The sequence below is a fragment of the Vanessa tameamea genome, chromosome 6, assembly GCF_037043105.1.
Source record: "Vanessa tameamea isolate UH-Manoa-2023 chromosome 6, ilVanTame1 primary haplotype, whole genome shotgun sequence".
NCBI lineage: Eukaryota > Metazoa > Arthropoda > Insecta > Lepidoptera > Nymphalidae > Vanessa > Vanessa tameamea.
The window spans coordinates 7,328,198-7,348,248 of NC_087314.1; the positions used below are offsets into that span (position 1 = coordinate 7,328,198).

The window sequence follows — 20,051 nt, forward strand, 5'->3', positions numbered from 1 at the left end:
GTAAAAATTATTTAGAAAAAATTGTATCATTAAATTAAGACAATAAATGAAACTAAATTCTTTATAGTTTACTAAAAGTAGGAACGGTATCCTTTTATGCTTAACAAATATAAAGTAATCAAGCGCAGCTCGTGAATTTGGAACACGTTGAAGTCGTTTGTATGGACCGCGTTGTTTACAATTATTTTATAAGGGCAGAACTGGATGAAAGATAATTCAAGTAAATATATATTTTTATGGATAAATCAATTGTTATAAAATATGCAAATTATTAACTGTATTAATATATATTGTTCTTTTAAAAAGTAAAATAAAAAGGTTCTATTTATATGCCAAAAATGTCTGCATACGATCGGTATTTCCGGAAAATATTTAATTATATTGAAACATTTTATACAGATATATTGAATAATGAGAATAGTGGCAATTTTTCGCTGTTTATAATTTTGAATCTCCTTTCGAGATGTTGGTAACAAAATTGGGACTAGTTCACATAGAGTGGTATCATAGTATATTATCACAATAATACTGATTATTTTGATAGAAATATGGACCAACATTTTTATACAATGTTTGTCTGTGATAAAATAAATTACGCAAATCGTTTTACCTTTGCCAATTAATAAATGAAAAAGTCATGTTAAAAAAATATGAATAATAAGGCGTTTTATCGATAAAATACTAAATAGATAAAAGAAAATTAAGTTAGTATTCATTGATTTTCATACTACATATAATGTATACTTGTATCTTAATTAATTGGTTGAAAGAGTACCAACTAAGACGGTTTACGGTTTTCCTTGAAGAATTTACATTCAAAAGCTGTAGTATTGAAATAAAACTTTAAAATTACTATTTAAAAAGTCTATTTTTTTTCTATACTATTATTATACACATAAAATTTGTTTATTTGTATGTACGTAGTAATCACCGAAACTAATAATTCAATTCTAAAAAAAAAAACACTGGTAGAAAGCTACGTTACCCCTGAGTGCTGCAGGGTATAAATTATATTTTGTATCAAAATATTATCTTTATTAATAAATTTTACATGTGCGAAGAAGGGGTGGGTCGCTAGTAAAGTATATTTCGATTTTGATGTTAAATAGCATAGTCAGCTTGGTTTATTCTAGAGTTTTATGAAATATAAACGTAAATGTAACATTCCATAGCCCGAGAATGTCATAGTGCGACATCACGAAAACGCTTCCGCATTGCGCAGAGCGGCATTGATACATTCTATGCAGCTATCCAGCTATTACTTTAACTATTCTCTTTCTTCGCAGTACTTCCATAAACATGTAGATAAGAAAGATTATTATTAGGTTATTTATAAACGATGTATGGGATGTATTCACGATGTATACAATTTGTTCGTAAACTTGTTCTTCTTATAAATGTTACAAGAGTGTGACTGAACTTTAATTTCAATTTTGTAACACAAGCTTGCATTATTACTGTATTTCTTTATCGATAAAATCAAATGTGTGGTACGTTTTAAATGATTAGAGTAATAGTTATATAATTGTTGCTGTCAATATTTTATTCTTAGAGTCAATATAAAAATCATATAAAATGACGGTTCTCATGAAAATGAAAGTGTTGTTTAGAGACTATTTCAATAAAATTATGGCAATCTGTACGCCTTAAATCTTATCTTTGAATACACTGGAGAAAAATAGAATATAAAAACATTGACAAAGTGAACGAATATTATTCTAAGATTACGTAACCATTTTTTCCAATAATTTATATACTCCAGTCTTTGTATAAAAAAAAATAATAACAAAAGTATAAGATACCCCACAATTAATAAGTTTTTTTATAGGTAAGAAAATATTGAACTCAGCGTCCTAAAGTACAATAATAAACAGTCACAGAAAGTGTTAAAAGTAACTCTAGAGTAAGTATAGAATAAAATAAAGGACTGATCGTTATTATTATTTATTAACAGAAACTGAGAAAACTGGGATTTTTATAGGCTCGCTTTTCATGCTAATAGTTAGGAATATTTACTTTATATTTATGAATTACAAACTTTTTTTATAGATGTAATTGCTGTAATTTACCTCTATTGGAATTTATGAAAGAATATCATATCAGAGAAAAAAATTATGCCTTTTTAAGGTAGAAAGAAAACAAACCCATGATTCAAATTATATACATATAATGTTGAAGCAACAAGTTATTCTACCTACTTGAAAATTTAAAATAAATATTTACATATGATCATGTATTCAATAACTAAACACTCAAGAAAAACTATATTGAAATATAGATAAATAAAATGTTCCTTAGATTTTGTCTCCCTACGGCTCCAAAGGTAAATATATAATTTTAAATAAATTGCATAAACATCACCATAGTTTTGTTTGTTCCAGTTTTACGCAAAAACTACTAATCAAATTGATATGGACACATTTTGGGTTTCTTAGCAGAAGATATATAAAGTTAAATGGGTAATATTAAATATTTGAAAACAAGAAAACGAAAAAGCATACTTGAATCATGTATATTTTGATGGCAAGCATTTTGGAATCGTCATTTTACAGAATTCTACCAAGTATTTATTATCAGTAGTTTCTCTTTTCCACCATTTCAATCACAAAGTTGTGTCAATCAAATATAACATTTATATCTAATCTGTCTTAAAATTAACGAATATTAAGTCCACGCTTTTGAAACATCTACGCATATAATAATGTGTTCTGTAATAGGCATGCCTTATTTATTTTATTTTTTGTTTGGTTTTTATGTTTGAATTTCTTAATTGGCAAAGACAGAACTATCTACGAATTTTTACTATAGACTTATAGAATTTGTTGACTTTGATGAGTCTGTTACTTGGCTTTATAAGCACATCCTGTTTTAATATTATTTCTCTTGGTTCTGGCAAGATTAACAATATTATTGTGAATATGCATAATATTGTTTTCATTTCATGAGATCCTAAAGGGTGTCTCGAACTCTAACATTATAAGTAGACCGAACACCTCTTTTTTGTAATATTAAAATATTTTCAATACCTGTAGTGTTACATCGATTACATTAAGATTACTGCTGTTTATTTTAAAATTAAAGTATTTGTTATAAGCCAATCGTGGATCGTGTATGCACAGCTTAAATCGTCATAATTAGGTTATTTTAGTTCATGTTTTGAAAGTATCGAAGTATTTACACGGCACAATACTACTATCACTATCATAAATTTCCTTAACACAGAAAGGATGATCATTAATATAAACTAAAAACAAAAAGTTATCTAAAATTAGCCCTTGGGGAACACCCTTGCGATATATTATGATATCCGAATCGAGTTGGTCAATATAGTTCAAATGAATACTATTTTATTTTTTATTTTAAAATAATAAAAATTATATTAAATCAAATTGATAATTGATAAAAATAAAAATATTGTATAAAATTTTTAGACGATTAGCAATAATACATTTTGGAACATTATGACTTTTTCCATTTATAGTAAGAAGATTTCCAAGAGCTTTTCCATAGACTTGAAATAAACCAATTTATGTTATAAAGCCTTAATTCTTTACTACATAAATCTGTACATCTAGATATATATAAAATATAATAATAATAAGTCAAAGGGGCTAAAAGTTACGTAAGTTTGTTGTAAAACCTAGGGAGCGATAACAATGTGCATCAATGGGATGCAACTAGCAATATGCCAAGCGTTGGCGGCATCTGTCGCCATCGGCGGATAGCGGTTTGCAAGGTTCAGGTTCACTCGGGTTCATTGCCATAGTTTTGTAACCCTTCTTGTGTAACTCGCTCTCGGTGGCCCTTCGCTCGCCTCTCACTTGTACCCGATATTGCGTTTATTTTCCGCATTTGTTAATAATACTTTTGCCTGATGCGTTTATAGCATATTATCGAGATGATTTTGCGCGTATTTGTACATAATATGTATTTTATGTACACAATTATATTTAAAACATTAAAGCATACGTTCTAGACGCATGGTCCGAAATAGTTATGTAAATCAAAATTGTTCATGATTATGATTATTTTATTTACGTGAGTGTTGATTATAGCTGCAAAACAAAATACATTAGATATTAAGCATCAGTACTACTCATATAGCATATAGCAGAAATAAGCAAGTACGAAAGATTTAATTGAGTGGTGGCGTAGGCCATTCTGCGTCTAGCGGGTTGTCGACCTCGCAGCCTTTCGAGAGTATCGAACCGCATGGATTACGTCACCCGCGCAAGCCTCTCTCCCACCATGCCACCGTGAAGCCTACGCCGCTACGGCATGTTCCTGGTTTTAAGCTTTTTGATAACTTACGCTTTTCTGAAATACCAACAGATAAGTATTATTAGTTTATTCAAGAAAATTTGTATGATTTTATATGAAAGTATAAATACACGTCACAGATATTTCTCGGAATATAAAACAACCGAACTATATTTATAATATTAAAAGTAGTCAGTTAATTGAATTTATGCAATATAAATATAGGTTTTTATAGCAGACATTTCATGACAGTATTTGTTCCCCAAAATTATGATGTGGCACAAAACAATCTCTAACTATCGTATTGAATATAATAGTTTGTAAAGCAACTTCTGCTTATAGCATAGTCATATTTTAAAGATCTGTAAGATATCTTATTTTTTATATGTATATATTATATCACAATAATTTACATCACACTTAATCAACAGAATAGTTTTAATTTTTAATAAGTATAAGTACATAATACTTAAAATATGTAACAATCTTTCTTTTAGAGGTACTAATGTATTGAGCATAGATTGTTACGGTGATTTACTAAAAAATTACTAAATGTCTAGAAAGTTACGGTGATTTACAAAATATAATAAGCATAAATACATTTTGATATAATTGTGGGCAGTTCCTTTATTAACATATAATAAATGCAATATATTGTTGTTTGGTTATATATGCTAATTTTCGGAATACATTCTTGACATATTCATATGTCTCCTGTATCTAAGCGGTAGTAATAATAAACAAGTTTTAACCGCTTTATTCAAATCTTTTCGAATGTTGCCGGTTACGTTCACTCAATAAAATAAACATCATCCGTAGTTAATGCGACGCAGTCATCGACCCGAAACTTCGCTCGCAAGGCCATTTGCTTTTACAGCTCTCGACCAAAAATCATGGATCCAACTCGATTTATCTTGAAAACAATTTTGAATTTATCTCAAAGTGTAATGTGAATGCACGTTATTGTATAATTTGTTCATATTTTAGAATGTCCCGACCATTGTCGAAGCTGACGGGGTCACTGTTCTTCGCTGAACTTAGCGCATTTATTGTAGCTACGAATTTTGAAAAGGTAGCCTTTGTTTTGAACAAATATAATCGCAACTAAACGGTGTTCTCAATACGGTGAACTCGCGATCGGTCATATAGCGAGCGGCTGAACACGCGGAGCGAGCAAGTAACAAAAGTACTTTCGGGCGAATAACGGGACTCCGCGGAGAAATGCTCTACGAAAACGAAACACGCGTTACCGTTAGCCGGCCCTCGTCCTAACAGCTTGCCGGGATGATGTTGGTAGATCACGAAGTATCCTTGTACTTGTTTAGTTACTATAAACTATTAGAATAATATAATACTTTTTCTGATTTACGTATTTCACATTTTGCAAAACTATTTCAAAATATTTAATCAATAATTATAGTAATATAAGCATTCTAGTATACATTCCTTATTAAAAATATTTCTCTTTTTATAGATTATTGGATATATTTCAATAGTTTATTCAGAAACAATGCATTAACTCTTTCAAAAATATAAGAGTAAGTTGGTAGCAATGGCAAGATTATTTCTTTCGGAAAACAGCGCCCTCTCTATGTGCGAATAGTAATTACATGAACTATTTGACTGTTACGATAAAGCGTAGCATGAGGACGTAGTGTAACAAGGTGTACTCTAGATGGCGTTGTAATAACATTTTATAAAACGCGAATGATTTTTATTTTACGATGGATAGCGTATTCCAAAATAACAAGGAATTAAAACTGCATCACAAATAAAATAAAAAAGTCAATGCTGTTCAATACATTTTTTATATTAAAAATATAGTGATAATGTTTCAATCTAAATCAAAAGAATAGTGTATTCAAGTAGTCTTATATACAAATACCTTTGATTCGTGTATAATTTACAATGTAACTTTGTAGCTACCACCCGTTTGGATTGTAGATTCTACCGAAAAGGATACGCGTGAAACTTAGTACTCTATTATACTAAAATAATCTTTAATATCTTCACAAAATTGTAAAATTTATAAGTTTTGTTTAATATTTTTTATTTGAGATGAGCTTTAAATTTGTTTATCGGTAAATGTTAAATGATCTATGGTGGTTAATATATAATCAAACAGGAACGATGTATTGATGCTCTGTACTCTGAAGTCCATTCTAACTTTTCCTTTTTATTTATTGTTTGTCAATGTTTCTTTCAAAGTACTCGATTGTGTTACAGATATATTGCATTTTTGTAAATATATTGATTTTTTTGTTAGTCAGAAGCATCTCCAAGTAGAAGGAGTCTCTATCTTCAAGTTTACAAATAGCCAAACCAGCATGTTTTTGAAGAATTAATACAGTTTTTATATTGAAACCGCACTGTGATAATACCATAGCATATAATAAATTTCCTATGAAAGTAACCAAAAAATATTAATTAAGCAGTATCAATGTCATTTTTCGCGCGCGCGCATCGTGTAAGCAAGTCAGTGCTCTCGTCAAGTTATTAAATAAAAAAGTGAAGTAGAAAACGACGTAATCGAACTTCTGAGTGAAAGCTTCAATAAGTTGTGTCTAGTGAAATAATAAGTGATAAGACATTCATAGCACAATATAACACTTGAGTTAAATTTTCCATTACATATTTTAATTATTCATAAATTGGATTCAGACTTATAGTTCAAAAGTTAAGTAGTTATAATTCAATATCTGAAGCGATAGATTCTTATTGAAAAACTATCGCATTATATCCATAATGCGATAGTTTTTCAATAAGAACGTCGTGGGGCACTTTATCGAACGCCTTCTTAAAATCAGTGTATATGGCGTCCATCTGCTTCTGCGAATCTATCGCTTCAGATATTGAAGAGACAAAACTAACCAAGTTAGTGGTAGTAGACCTACCAGGCAAAAATCCGTTCTTATGTTCAGAAACAAAACGATTAAAATGCATTTGAATGAGCGGACAAACCAGAGATTCAAATACTTTGGAGAAAACCGATAGAAGTGATATGCGCCTATTACCTGAACTCAGGCTACAGTGGATATCATCATATTTACATGAACGTTCCTTTTATGCTGTCATGAATGGTTTTAGCACTGAAACTAATATAATAACGTCAGGCATCCCTCAGGGTTCACATCTCGGACCAATTTTATTTAATATATTTGTCAACCATATTGTATACTGTTTTAAGCATTCAACACCTTACCTATATGCTGACGACTTAAAATTCAGTAGATTAATTAGTTCTCGACATGATTCCAGTTTACTACAGAGCGATTTAAATAGAGTAACAAATTGGTGTCTCTTTAATGGAATGCAACTTAATTGTAATAAATGTTTGCACATAAAATTTACCCGAAAGACAAATATTATACCAACACAATACACTTTGAATGGTAATACGCTCAAAGAAGTGGAGCTTATAAGAGACTTGGGTGTTATATTGGACAAAAAATTAACCTACGTTGATCACCTACACAGTGTTATATGTAAAGTCTCTAAATTGTTGGGATTTATTATGCGGCATGGTCGCACTTTTAAGGACTTTAAAACAAAAATCTGTCTTTATAACAGCCTTGTCCGAAGTCATTTGGAGTACTGTAGTGTTGTCTGGCGTCCGCATTATACTTGCCATAAATTAAGATTGCAACGTATTCAAAAGAGATTCATGTGGCACCTATCCTACTCAACTAAAATACAGAAAACAATAGTAACATATAAAAATTGGCTACAATTTTTCAAAATGATGAGCCTTGAGAAAAGAAGAGGTTTTCTTGATCTGATGTTCCTATATAAATTACTAACTAATTGCTTAGATTGTCCCAGTTTACTCGAACAAATAAATTTCATAGCGCCACATAGATACCAACGTCAAGCTATTACACCTCTTGTGCCTCGACGCACGAGAACAGTCTTCGGCGCCAACTCCCCCATTCCTCGTATATGCAAATTATATAACAAAGCCACTATCAATAAACTTATTGATCTAAACATAAATCCATTTAGCACCTTTCGCAAGTTAGTCATCAACGACCTAGTCAGCCAGTCACTTTGAGTATGGAAATTTTTGCTTATAAATCGATGTTTTTTTTATTTTATTTTTTATTATTATTTAACATTAAATTAAGATTAAATGAATTATTAATAAAATACACTTATGATTATAATTTAATACTTATATTATTATTAAATTTCGTTAACTTTTACTAGTCTAAACAAATGTTTATATACCAGAATAATGTTTAAGCCGAAATATGTGCACATAATCTATTGACGTATATACTTAATTGTGTATTTATGTAAGAATGACAAATGTAAAAATCGCTAGCGAACCTAATAAATAAATAAATAAATTACTTGGTTAGATTTCCTAACCACGTGTGCTGCTAATTGGAGTCTCCTGTAACGGATGTCAAATGAGTTCGAATATACAGTAGGTAACTCCTAAAAATAATGTGACATTTGACACATTCTGAGATTGTCTAACATAAGTTCAATATATTGTTGTTTTGAATTAGATAAAACAAATACAGAAAAAAATAGTATTTTAGCTTTGAAAATTAATCCAATTCTATATCAGTGACAATACGAATACGAAAAATAAGAAAGGACCCAAAATTGATCCTTGTAGAATGTCTATTTTGAAAATAGATACAGATAACTTTATTTCAAGAAATAATTAATTATTCCTTCGTAGATAGATTTTTTTCTCTGAATTAGGTATAATAACAGATGTCGATGTTAAAATAATAACTTTTAAAAATTTGTTAATATATAGTAGAAATACGTATCGGAATCAACCAAATCAGGCATAGCCACCTACATTTGATAAGAGCCCCTTTGAATGTGGTTATCAATGAAAATTTAAGGGCCTCAATAACAAGGTATATGGTGCGGGAAAGTAACCTACCACGAAATTCAAAAAGAGGATCGGCACGAGGCAGGCTTCCGGTCGTAAAAGTTGCATACATCTCGTTTCATGCACAGCTAGAAAAGAAATGTACCTACTGTGTCGATCCTAAATAAATGAGATTAAGGCAACTGATGTGAACAGGCACTGTTTTTACTCTGGATCATTTACGTCTCTTTCCGGAACATAGAAATACAGTGTTGAAGTTTACCTAATGGATAATTAAAATAACGGAGGGTCTTACACAAAACTAATAGCAGTAAATAATCGACAATTTGGTATTAGGTTGTGATTGACAAATCTTTGCCAATAGGTATTGTAATATTGTAAGCAGTTCTTTACATTGTCGACAACAAACTATTCACTCTGAGATATTAAATCCTTATTACTCCTATGATAATATATCTGTCTCACTCACTTACCGCGAAACAGTAACGCGAAAAGTACTTGAATCTATACTTTAAACACAAAACTATTATTACGAATAGAAGATTTGTTTACCGCAAGAGCCCATAGATCTCACCAACAAAATTAAAATGAATAAGAAATTGAAATTTGTTGGTTTCGTATGTTGGTAAGTAATGAAATTAAGTTTTTTTCCTTTTCATATCAGAAATCTTTCTTAAATAATGTCTAATTGCTCTTATTTTATAAAAGTTATATTATATAATTATGTAATATACGAATAAAATGCGGTTTAACATGTTGCTTTACATATTCATTATATTATTGTACTATCCCTATATTTCACTAGGCACTTATATTGCCATTAATCATGTTGCAATGTAACATGTATAACATAAGGGTAAATACAACTGAGTAAAAAACGCATGACTTTTTATTATTTTTATGTTCTTTATTTAAAAAATAAGCGAATTGATTGGTTGCGCGGGGTTCTATTTGACCCTCGAGCCCGCGCAGCTTCCCTCCGAAAATCGACCAATTACAGCGCATGTACCCCTAGAGGGTCCGCGCCCTTTCACATCGGAAAAAAATATCGAACATGTGACGCCACAAATTTTTATATTTTATTTAATATTAATTTTATGCTTCCATATGGTTATTTTATTTAATATAGTTATCCCCTTAAAAAAGCAATTCTATTCTCAATGTTATGGTCAGAATAATATTAATAAATTTATTATATCTCTCCTACGCTAATTATATTTTTGGTTTCAATTTTTAATCAAATGCCTGACGAGCCCTGTAGCCTATTTAAGATAGTAGTCATCACTGCCAAAAACATTAATCGTCTAAGAATAATAATTATTGATTAAAGCTTTACCTTTCAGATTATACCTACATATAATTTTATTGAATTACTTAGCCTTTAAACCAAAAAACAACAATAATAGTCATTGTTGGTTGACGGTTGAATAACTGATTAGTGTTGGCATAATTCTATTGCCAGTTATAATTGCTCTGCTATTAATTTCTCTCCCATAGTGAATCTAAAAAGTATTCATGAGTAAAACGGTGTATATAATTTATAAGGACACTGTTAAGCAAGAAAAAAAAGCATACGTTTTTGTTACACGAACTAAGGTATTAATTAAATCGATTTATAGGATGATTTTGAAAAGTCCTTTTTAATTTCTTTATTTAACCAAAAACTGTTCTGAATATAGTATCAAATACTATGGTGTAAGTTTCAATTTAACTAAATTTTGATTATGATTTAATAATATAAATGAATCATATCTGTTTCGTATTTTGATCAATAAATGTACGTCAGTACTTTGTTATATACTTTTTTTTTATTATATCGTGAACTTTGTTTGCACTTAAATATTGTTTTACTTTTTAATACGAATGGTTGGCAAATCTTTATAATAATATTCAGTATGATATATTTCGTTAAATAATCGTGGCTGAGGTCCACAACAATCGAATTGGCAAATCGTGATCGTCCGTCTTAATGAAACATGTTGACATTGGTTCAAAAATTTACAAATATCAACTTTGTATTCATAGACACCCCCAGTTTATTTATGAAATATATAATATAATACTCGAGATGATCAGCTAATAAACAAACTCGAAATGATTTTAACTTGTCAGTCAATTTTGTCAACTGTTAATTCGGCCATTGTTGCCAGCGAGGTTCGCATTTAATGCAATTCATGATTGAAGAGCATTGTTAAATAGGCAAAAAGTTGTCATTTTTGCCTCGTCGTGGGTGCTACCGCCCCCTCGATGTTATGAGGGTTAGTGTTTGCAAGGCGCATGCGTGGTTATATTTAGTTGGATTTTAGGCAATTTCATCGTCAATAAGTTGAAATTTTCGTTTTAATATTGGATACATATCAATTATTTTTCAGTTTTATTTAGGTTAATACTGCAAGGAATATCAGTTAACGTTAATTATTTTGTCCCTTGTGATATATAAATTGAATAGTTAGAAAATGTATTTGGTGTAATTGCTGTATTCTATATTAAATGTTTCCAAAAAAAAAAATTATCGTTCATATATTACGTCAAATCACTGAATTGACTTTAATTTTGATTCTTGGGCATATTTTGTCTTTTTGTCTTCGTGTATTAACGTTATTATGTTTTGTAAATGTTTCATATCTCGTGTAATAGTCTGTGCACTAAAATATATTCAAAAACATAAATTCTATATCTGATATGGTGGTTACTTTTAAACACAGATTTTAAAAAACTTGCCTTTTGCATGCGTTTAGATTCAAAATAATGCTAAGTTTAAATAGGACAGGGATACATAGTTATGTTTTAAAAAATATTAACAATATAACAATATTTTTTATTGTTATAAATCTAAGTCGCTGTGGCACGCGAACGTAATCCTAATGAATAGTGTTCCCATTAATTTGGGATTATTCGCAATACTTACTTTTTTATTTCGCATTGTGCGTTTTCGAATTTTTTGCTTGGTCAACGAGGGGTCAGTTTAGTTCCCTCATCTCGCTTGATTGACAGGCAACGGTCATTCGCAAATTTGCAACTGCATCTGCGTAAAATAGAACAGGGCTGAATATGACAGACAGATTTCGAGATTTATTCCAAAAATAGTAAGTCTACTTGAAATCTGTGAATCAAATACATAGATAAGATTTAAATATAAGTTAAATAAGCTCCAATTTGGAAATTATCATAAAGGTTGAAATGTTTTAAGTCAACGAGAGAATTATATTCGTATATTAAATATGATATACTTAAAAATAACTAAAAACTTTGTAGGATTTTTTTATTTGGGAATACGTATAATATTTTTTATTTACATTTTACCGATAGGTGTTCTCCAAACCTTATTAACACGGGCTTTCTTCCATTGTCCACTTTTTTTGACACGCGTCCAAATTACTTTTTACGGTTATTCGTTTTTTTGTATCACTTTAGCTAAAAAACCCCTCCCCTATTTACAAATAGCTGGGACCTTTGATCTGTGAGCTTATTAAATGTAAATATTTCATGAAACATTATCTTGATATATTTTTTATCGCATTCAGTTACATTTTTATTCATAGGTTTGGTATGATCTTTTTTTCGTTGATAATTTTTTATGGCATTAGAAAGTTGATACAGAGTTTCGACTATACGTAATAAATAACTTATAATCTTATCCGAAAATCTGTCTTGTGTTGGCTTTTTAAATATGTTACTACTCGACTAACTTTACTATAAAATACAATATATTATATTAAATAGAAACATAAACAAAATTGCCAATTATTTTTAGGGAATATACGTATTAAAACCAATATTGGTGATATAAAAAAAAATGTGGAGCATTAAATCTGCGCACAAAAGGATAAATTTAAGTCATAGGGTCGGTCAGGTAATTGTAGGGTAACCACGACAGCTTACTGCCTTGCCTGGATCTACGGTAACCATTAAAATTACTTCTACATCATCATATTACCTTACCGAAATTATATTTTTATTTTATTAATATTTAAAATCATTATACGTTTTTATTATTGCCAAAAAAATATCTACCACGCCTTTGAAAAGAAACAACTTAGATCTGAGAAGAACCGTCGAAAGAAAATCAGAGGGACTTTCTTTATATTCTTTTTTTCGATAAATTAATTTTCAGTGCAATTTTTATGAGGATTTCATTTATATGAGGTTTGCATTGTAGCTTAGAATATATAGGGATACCAACAAATTTAGTAGCTTTAATAAGGTTTCAAACAACGGTTTCTCAGTTACTAGTACATCGGTTTAGATTTTAATTTGGAGTAAAGTTTTATTTGATGAGTTAGATACCAGCGTCGTCGGTTGTGGATTGACCCTCTGTGAAATAAAATTGTTTATATTGCAGTAGTATTTTTGTCTTAAAATATATCCATTAATATTTATTTAATCTTGCTAAGAGTAGATATTATTAAGATGGATCTTTTAATATTATCTGATTAAAATCAGCTTACGATATTTTATTACTTCTGGAAATATGCTGCTACAATTATATATATAGGGATACATTCTTTATTGAATTTATAATCTATATAAATCAACCAGATTATATAAAACGCAACTAGGTAGGAATTCCATCATATCGAGATTATCATTGTTATACATCACCATCAGTATTAAAGTAAAAGATTTAGACATATGTCACGATAGTCGACCACTATTCAAACGAAAAATAAAGAATTTCATTTGTGCTCAATTGTAATCATATAGTTTATCTTATTAATTATTTATTATATAATAGTTTAAAAAATGTATTTCTTATTTTTAATTATTATACTTAAGTTTAATTCATATTTTCAATAATTACATTGTGTAATATGATAATGCATGGTGAGACTACCTGTAAGTAGTAGAACTTTTGCCTTGATAATTTTGAAATGTAATTTTTAATTTTTTATTTTGGATGTGATATTGTATCTACTGTTGGTTGTCCTAATGAAAATAAAATAAAATAAAATAAACCCTCTTGATTCAAACGTTCTAATATTTTAGCTTTACCGCATGAAATTCAAGCCATCACATTATTTAATACGGTTCGTATGTAATTCAAACACTCAATACTATCTTTATCATCATTGACGATCCCACGAAATCACGTCGCATAATTTATCGACAAATAACTAAAGTGAAAATTAAATTACTTCGAGAATATTATTTTCAATAGCAAAAACATTTATTTTCGTACTGATACTGCTATATACAAGTGAAAGTCTTATTAATTTAACTAATTAATTTGGTATAAAATAACAGCTTTTTATTGTCGCTTGCAACTGAGCTAAGGCCTCCTTATGTTTGAAGAGGTTTTGTATAAATCCTGAAATAAGAACACACAAATCTTACCAAAAGAGGTAAGATAATCATTGTAGCAATATTATGAAATATTATTTCTTTTTGTAATATTACATTATTACGATATTCTGTTATAATTGCTCTTTTCATGTCTAGTGCGTTCTTTAAAGATAAATTTTTATATTTTTCATTCATGATTTGTTTGAAATCATGGTCTTAGTAGTATGAGTATTGTGTCCACGAGCTGACCAGCAGATGTGCGAACGGCCGGCTGTTTGTATTCACTCAAAGCGCATGCGTCCCACGAGCAAATATGGCCGCTGACATTATGACCAATTTTGCTTTTTTTAGAAACTAAGGAAAAATAAAATAAACAGAATCTTATGTTAAGTGTTAATTTTTGTTTAAACAATAAACAGCATTTCAATATCATATAAACAAGACTAAGCTATATTTTTCTTAAAATATGATCTGTTGATAAATTTTCATTATTATTGCAAGAAAATAACATTTTATACAATTTTAAAAGTTATATTAAAATAAATGTTAACTCAGTTTAGCGCTTTACATATTAATTCAAACATATTTTAGTCTAAATAATGTATATATTTTTAAATATTACATTAAATCATTTAAATGTCATTTGTCCTATGGTATTTTTTTTAGATTTCTTCGTAGTCTCACTAGAAGTTAAAGTTGTTAAGTTCGTTAAAGCCTATTGATTGAAGTCTTATGTTCAATCAAGCTCCCAAGATTAAGAATGGAAGCGGCTCGGTGTTATATAATTCATAAAATTCATAATAATGCCTTAGCTTTTTTTATCAAATAATTAATTTTTAGCATTCAATAAAATTGATTAAAACGAATATGTCATTGTTATTTACTGTATATAATTCGAGCCCACCCCCGTTCATGCGCGTCGACCCCTGGTCCACGCAAAACGTACAACGCAGTACTTCGCAAATCGTCACACGCACAACGTCTCTATAATGTATATCATAAATTTGTACAAGTTCCAACAAATAAAAAAAAAGAATAGATGTTTGAATCAATGATATTCCAATAAGAATCAAGACCGGTTAATGTAAGTCGGTTGGCGAGATTCAAGTGTTTTACTGTATCTTTTCTCGAATATGTTATTGTTTATAAAAAACAAATCATATTAATGTTTTATAATAGTACAATAACTATGTGGTGATACGCTTGGGTAAAGATTATCGACGAGGGGAGCCTTACATTTACTACATGAAGGGTGAGTTTTGTTATATGCTATTTTGAATTGATAAATGTATTTACCTACTTTATGAATTATCATTGATTTTATTATAATACATTTTTAATGCATTTAATTCATAACATTTTTGTACCCATGTACATGTTTCATGAATTATAAATATTTTTTATTAAATAATATTTTTTAATATTTAATTTACTTTTATAAGATTTACTCAATTATTTATTTATTTTTATAATTTCGCTAAAAATTGTGCTCTCTTATAAGACATTTGAATTTATTTTTAACAAATATAATAAATATCTTATTCAGTGCAAAATGTTTATGGACGTCAAAACTAATTATTTTTAGACATAGCTTTACAAAATATAAAAGCATTAGTTTCCGCACATTAATTAGACATAATAAGAATGCTCATCAAAATTGGCCGATTACCTTGTCATAGGAAAAACCTACTAGAATTTCCCGGTCTCGTATTATGGTAGAAATAAAGGTAGCTGTCGTATTAAAACTACATAGTTTTAACATTACAGCTTAACATTTAATAAAATCCTTTATAATAATGAATCTGATCTCCTAAAACATGTAAGAAAACATCCGACTGGATTGTTTTTTTGTTTAAATGAGCTGACAGCAGACACGATACCTTCGCTACGTATTATAGAAATCCGTAAGTCACGTCAATAGTTTTAAATAATACTATTATTATGTATATACATAAATAAGCAAGGACAAAAGTAGTTTAGTACCTTTTTCTTCTCTGTCAGCCAATTTCTTTTTAATTTTTTGTTAGATAGTCAGTGAAGTAATTTACTGTTACCGATAAAAACATATTTAGGTTATAAGAGTAGAAAAAATCTTAACAAACAAATTCATCTGTTTTACTATAATTGTCAACAATGATTATTACGTTCGAATTTTGACGATTGCGCGAACTATTGGTACAGAAAAAAAAATTCTACATCATACGTCACATTCACGACTGTTCCGAAAAAATAAATAAATTGAAATGAATTAATAGCCAGTGTTAATCGGGGTGATGTAAGAATACTAACAATACCCCGTATATCTAAATCTGTTCAGGAATTTTATAGTTAAGGTGGAATAAATAAAAACATACGTTGCACTTCATTTTTGGGCAGACGTGCAAAAATAGCTAATAAATTACGCGCTCCCTTTGTTAGACACTTGTTACACACTGTACACACTGTATTAGCTTTTTATTATTAATATTTACTATTAAAAATTATACACATTTTTCAATATCCAATCTCATCACGCAACATCCAAAAGTTGTGCAGTTGTTCCTAACGTTTTCCAGTTAAAAATCTTCTTAATATATATATATATATATAATTTATGTATACTATAAATACATTTGAATGATATAATTAAATGATACGTTCTGGTAAAAAAACTTAGATGCGTTTATTTTTACAGAGTGCAGTGTGTGCGCAGCGGCGGCTGCTGCAGCGGCTGCGGCGGCATCGTGGAACACGCCACAAGATCCCGAACCTATAAAGGCGTCACCTCCTCTTGTGACGAATGGAATAGTTAATGGAGAAACGTTGCGATATACTAAGAATGGTAAGTGAGTTTGTATAAATGTTGTATAATCTTCTGCTGCAAATAGTTAAGTAATTGCAGCTTCAAATAATTGGGATGTGCCTGACATAGCAATTTATTTTTGCTTGTTTTATAAAGTATATACCACTGGCCCATCTCGACGTACACTGATTATCGATTGTGGGTTCAAATCCAGGCAAAACCACTTGATTTTCATGTACTTAATTTGTGTTTATAATTCATCTCGTGCTTGACGGTGCAGCGGTCGGAGCAGCGTGGTGGAATTAGTATAATCTCCTAACCTTCTCCTCAAAGGGAGAGGACGCTTTATTCCAGCAGTGGGAAATTTAGAGGCAGTACATATTTTATAAAGTTTATAGGCTGACAATATAATCTTATGCGTTAAGCAATCAATACATATCACAAAATTGTAGACTAAAAATTCTAACGGAGCATTCATTAGTAATATTACGACCTAATTTTAATTATATGTACTAACCAAAGTTAATAGATAACGGATACTAGAAAGTCGTATGCGTTTTGCTTGCTTGCATTATCCGATGATATGTATATCGCATCCTATGAATGAGGATTAATTAAACATCAATTCAAAGATATTATTCTTTTTACAAGACAAATTAAATGATGAGTAGCGGCTCAATGTGTTAACGTCTACTCTACTGGTAAAAATCGGTAAGAAAACAGTGTCTCTTACATTAGCAGCCTCTAAATTTCCCACTGCTGGGCTAAGGCCTTCATTCCCTTTGAGGAGAAGGTTTGGAGCATATTCCACCACGCTGTTCTAATGCGGATTGGTGGAAAGTGGAGGTGGAGTGTCTCTTATTCGTCATCATTAATTATAGTAAAATATAAAAAAATTTATTGTAAATTTATAGTCATGCTAAGTGTTCCTACTTTGATAAAAATACTCTGAAGGGAATATAAGTTCAATAAGAAAAATAAGATAAACAGTTCTTTATTGAAGAATCAAAATCTTTTTGTTTGAACCATTACACAAAGTAGCGTACCATAAGACATGGTACAACGAGGATTTAAATTAAAAATTGAAACCACAACTGTAGATACAATTTAATCTTTGAGTCTAAAGTAAAAGTAGGTACCACCCACTCATTATATATTCTAACACCAAACAGCAGTACTCAGTATTGTTCAGTTCTAGTTTGAGGGATGAGTCAGCCAGTGTAATTACAGTTACAAGGGACATAATATCTTAGTTTCCAAGATTGGTGGCGCATTGGCGATGTAATAAATAGTTAATATTACTTACAGCGCAATTGACTATTGACGGTGGTGTCCACTACCCATCAGGTGGCCCATTTGCTGTATCACCTATCACCATATCATAAAAAAAAAATAGATTTTCGTTGCAATTTCGTTAATTTTTTTCTTTAAGCCTTAAAAAATACCTAATTCGATCTATAATAATTATTGAATATAAAAAAAAAACTATAAAATCTGCTAACAAACGGCGAAGATATCAAGATATCTTAGCCGTACTGTATGTACGTATACGCAATAAGTAAAGTTTTTTAATAATGTTATGTGATATCTATACTAACACATATTAGATCAAAGGATACCTTTTTTAAATTTACCCCTCGAAAGCGAAAGTGACGGTTTTTGTGCTATAGGATGTTATAAAATTCGCGAGTGTAAAGCCGCAGGTTCAGCTATTAATTCATAATACTGAAAGTAGTTTTATTTTTCTAAAGCCCTGGGTTCAAACCAATAAATATCCTGGTTAATAAATATTGTTTTTTTTTTTCGAAAAAATCATAGAGGCAGTCTGAACTTCACTGGCAGTGTTTACACTCGCTTGCCTCAACAAGCACGTAAAGTCTCTACTCTATTCTATTCTTTTTAATCCAGCGACACCCTTCTGTCTTAAAGAGCCTTTCACTCTCCTCAGGGAGACTCATAAACGCGCTCTTCGCTCGAATGAAAATTAAATTCTCTCCATTCCTTCCCACTCTTCTTCTTACTATTCTAAGTCCTTCATTGTTGAAGCTTCTCGAATTTGGAATTCATTATCCTTAGCTATAAGGCGCGCACAGTCATTAGCCGTTTTTAAAAGTATGGTTAAGGACTTTTACTTGTCGCATTAGTAATACTAAGCAGTCGTTGACGTTGTTAATTTTTTGTTTTGTTATATCTCCTATATTTATTATATATATTTTATGTATTTATTATAGTATACATATATGTATATTTATATTATATATATTTATTGTTATCTGTGTATTGTGTACTATTATATTATGTATTTATACTATAGGTAAACTGAATTAAAATTACTGTACCCTTCCCATGTATGTAAATATTATGATCCTCTGCCCAAAGGTTGCCTGGAAGAGATCGCTGCTTAGCGATAAGGCCGCCTATTTCACCTCATGCAACTTTTGTGTAACAAAATTGTAATTTTTAGTTTTAAGTTTGAGTGCAATAAAGAATTAATAAATAAATAAAATAAATAAAGCCATTGCCATCAAATCAGATTTTAAGAGTGAAGAAATGGATTTAATTGGTGCACGCACTTGTGCACTTTGATACGTCCTGCGTGATTTGCTAGTCTCGCTTGAGAATTACTGTCGTGTTCGATATCGGACAGAAGATTAATTCAAGGAACATACATCGTTTAATGATGTTATGATGGTCGTTTCTGAACGCAATTAGACTGGTTCTCGCTATGAGTTATATATAGTCTCACTTGAAACAACTCTTTTTTTTTTGTTTGAATTTATTGTCATAATATTTTCAATATAATAATATAGAGTGCATCTTGAGAGCATACCCTTGTGTTCTAATATTTTGTGCACAGTTAGTTTGTTTCTA

The 20,051-nt window shown here is 30.0% G+C and overlaps 1 protein-coding gene and 1 long non-coding RNA gene across 2 annotated transcripts in view; one reads left to right on the forward strand and one right to left on the reverse strand.

The window, feature by feature from the left end:
* Positions 1–17,207, forward strand: part of LOC113393596 (uncharacterized) — a 54,111-nt gene extending 36,904 nt beyond the window's left edge. Inside the window, exon 3 of the long non-coding RNA XR_003368502.2 lies at positions 17,073–17,207. This is a non-coding gene — a long non-coding RNA (uncharacterized LOC113393596). The remainder of the gene's footprint in view (positions 1–17,072) is intronic.
* The window catches only part of LOC113393579 (programmed cell death protein 2), a 324,102-nt gene that overhangs the window by 56,899 nt on the left and 247,152 nt on the right, over positions 1–20,051 (reverse strand). The window lies entirely within an intron of this gene.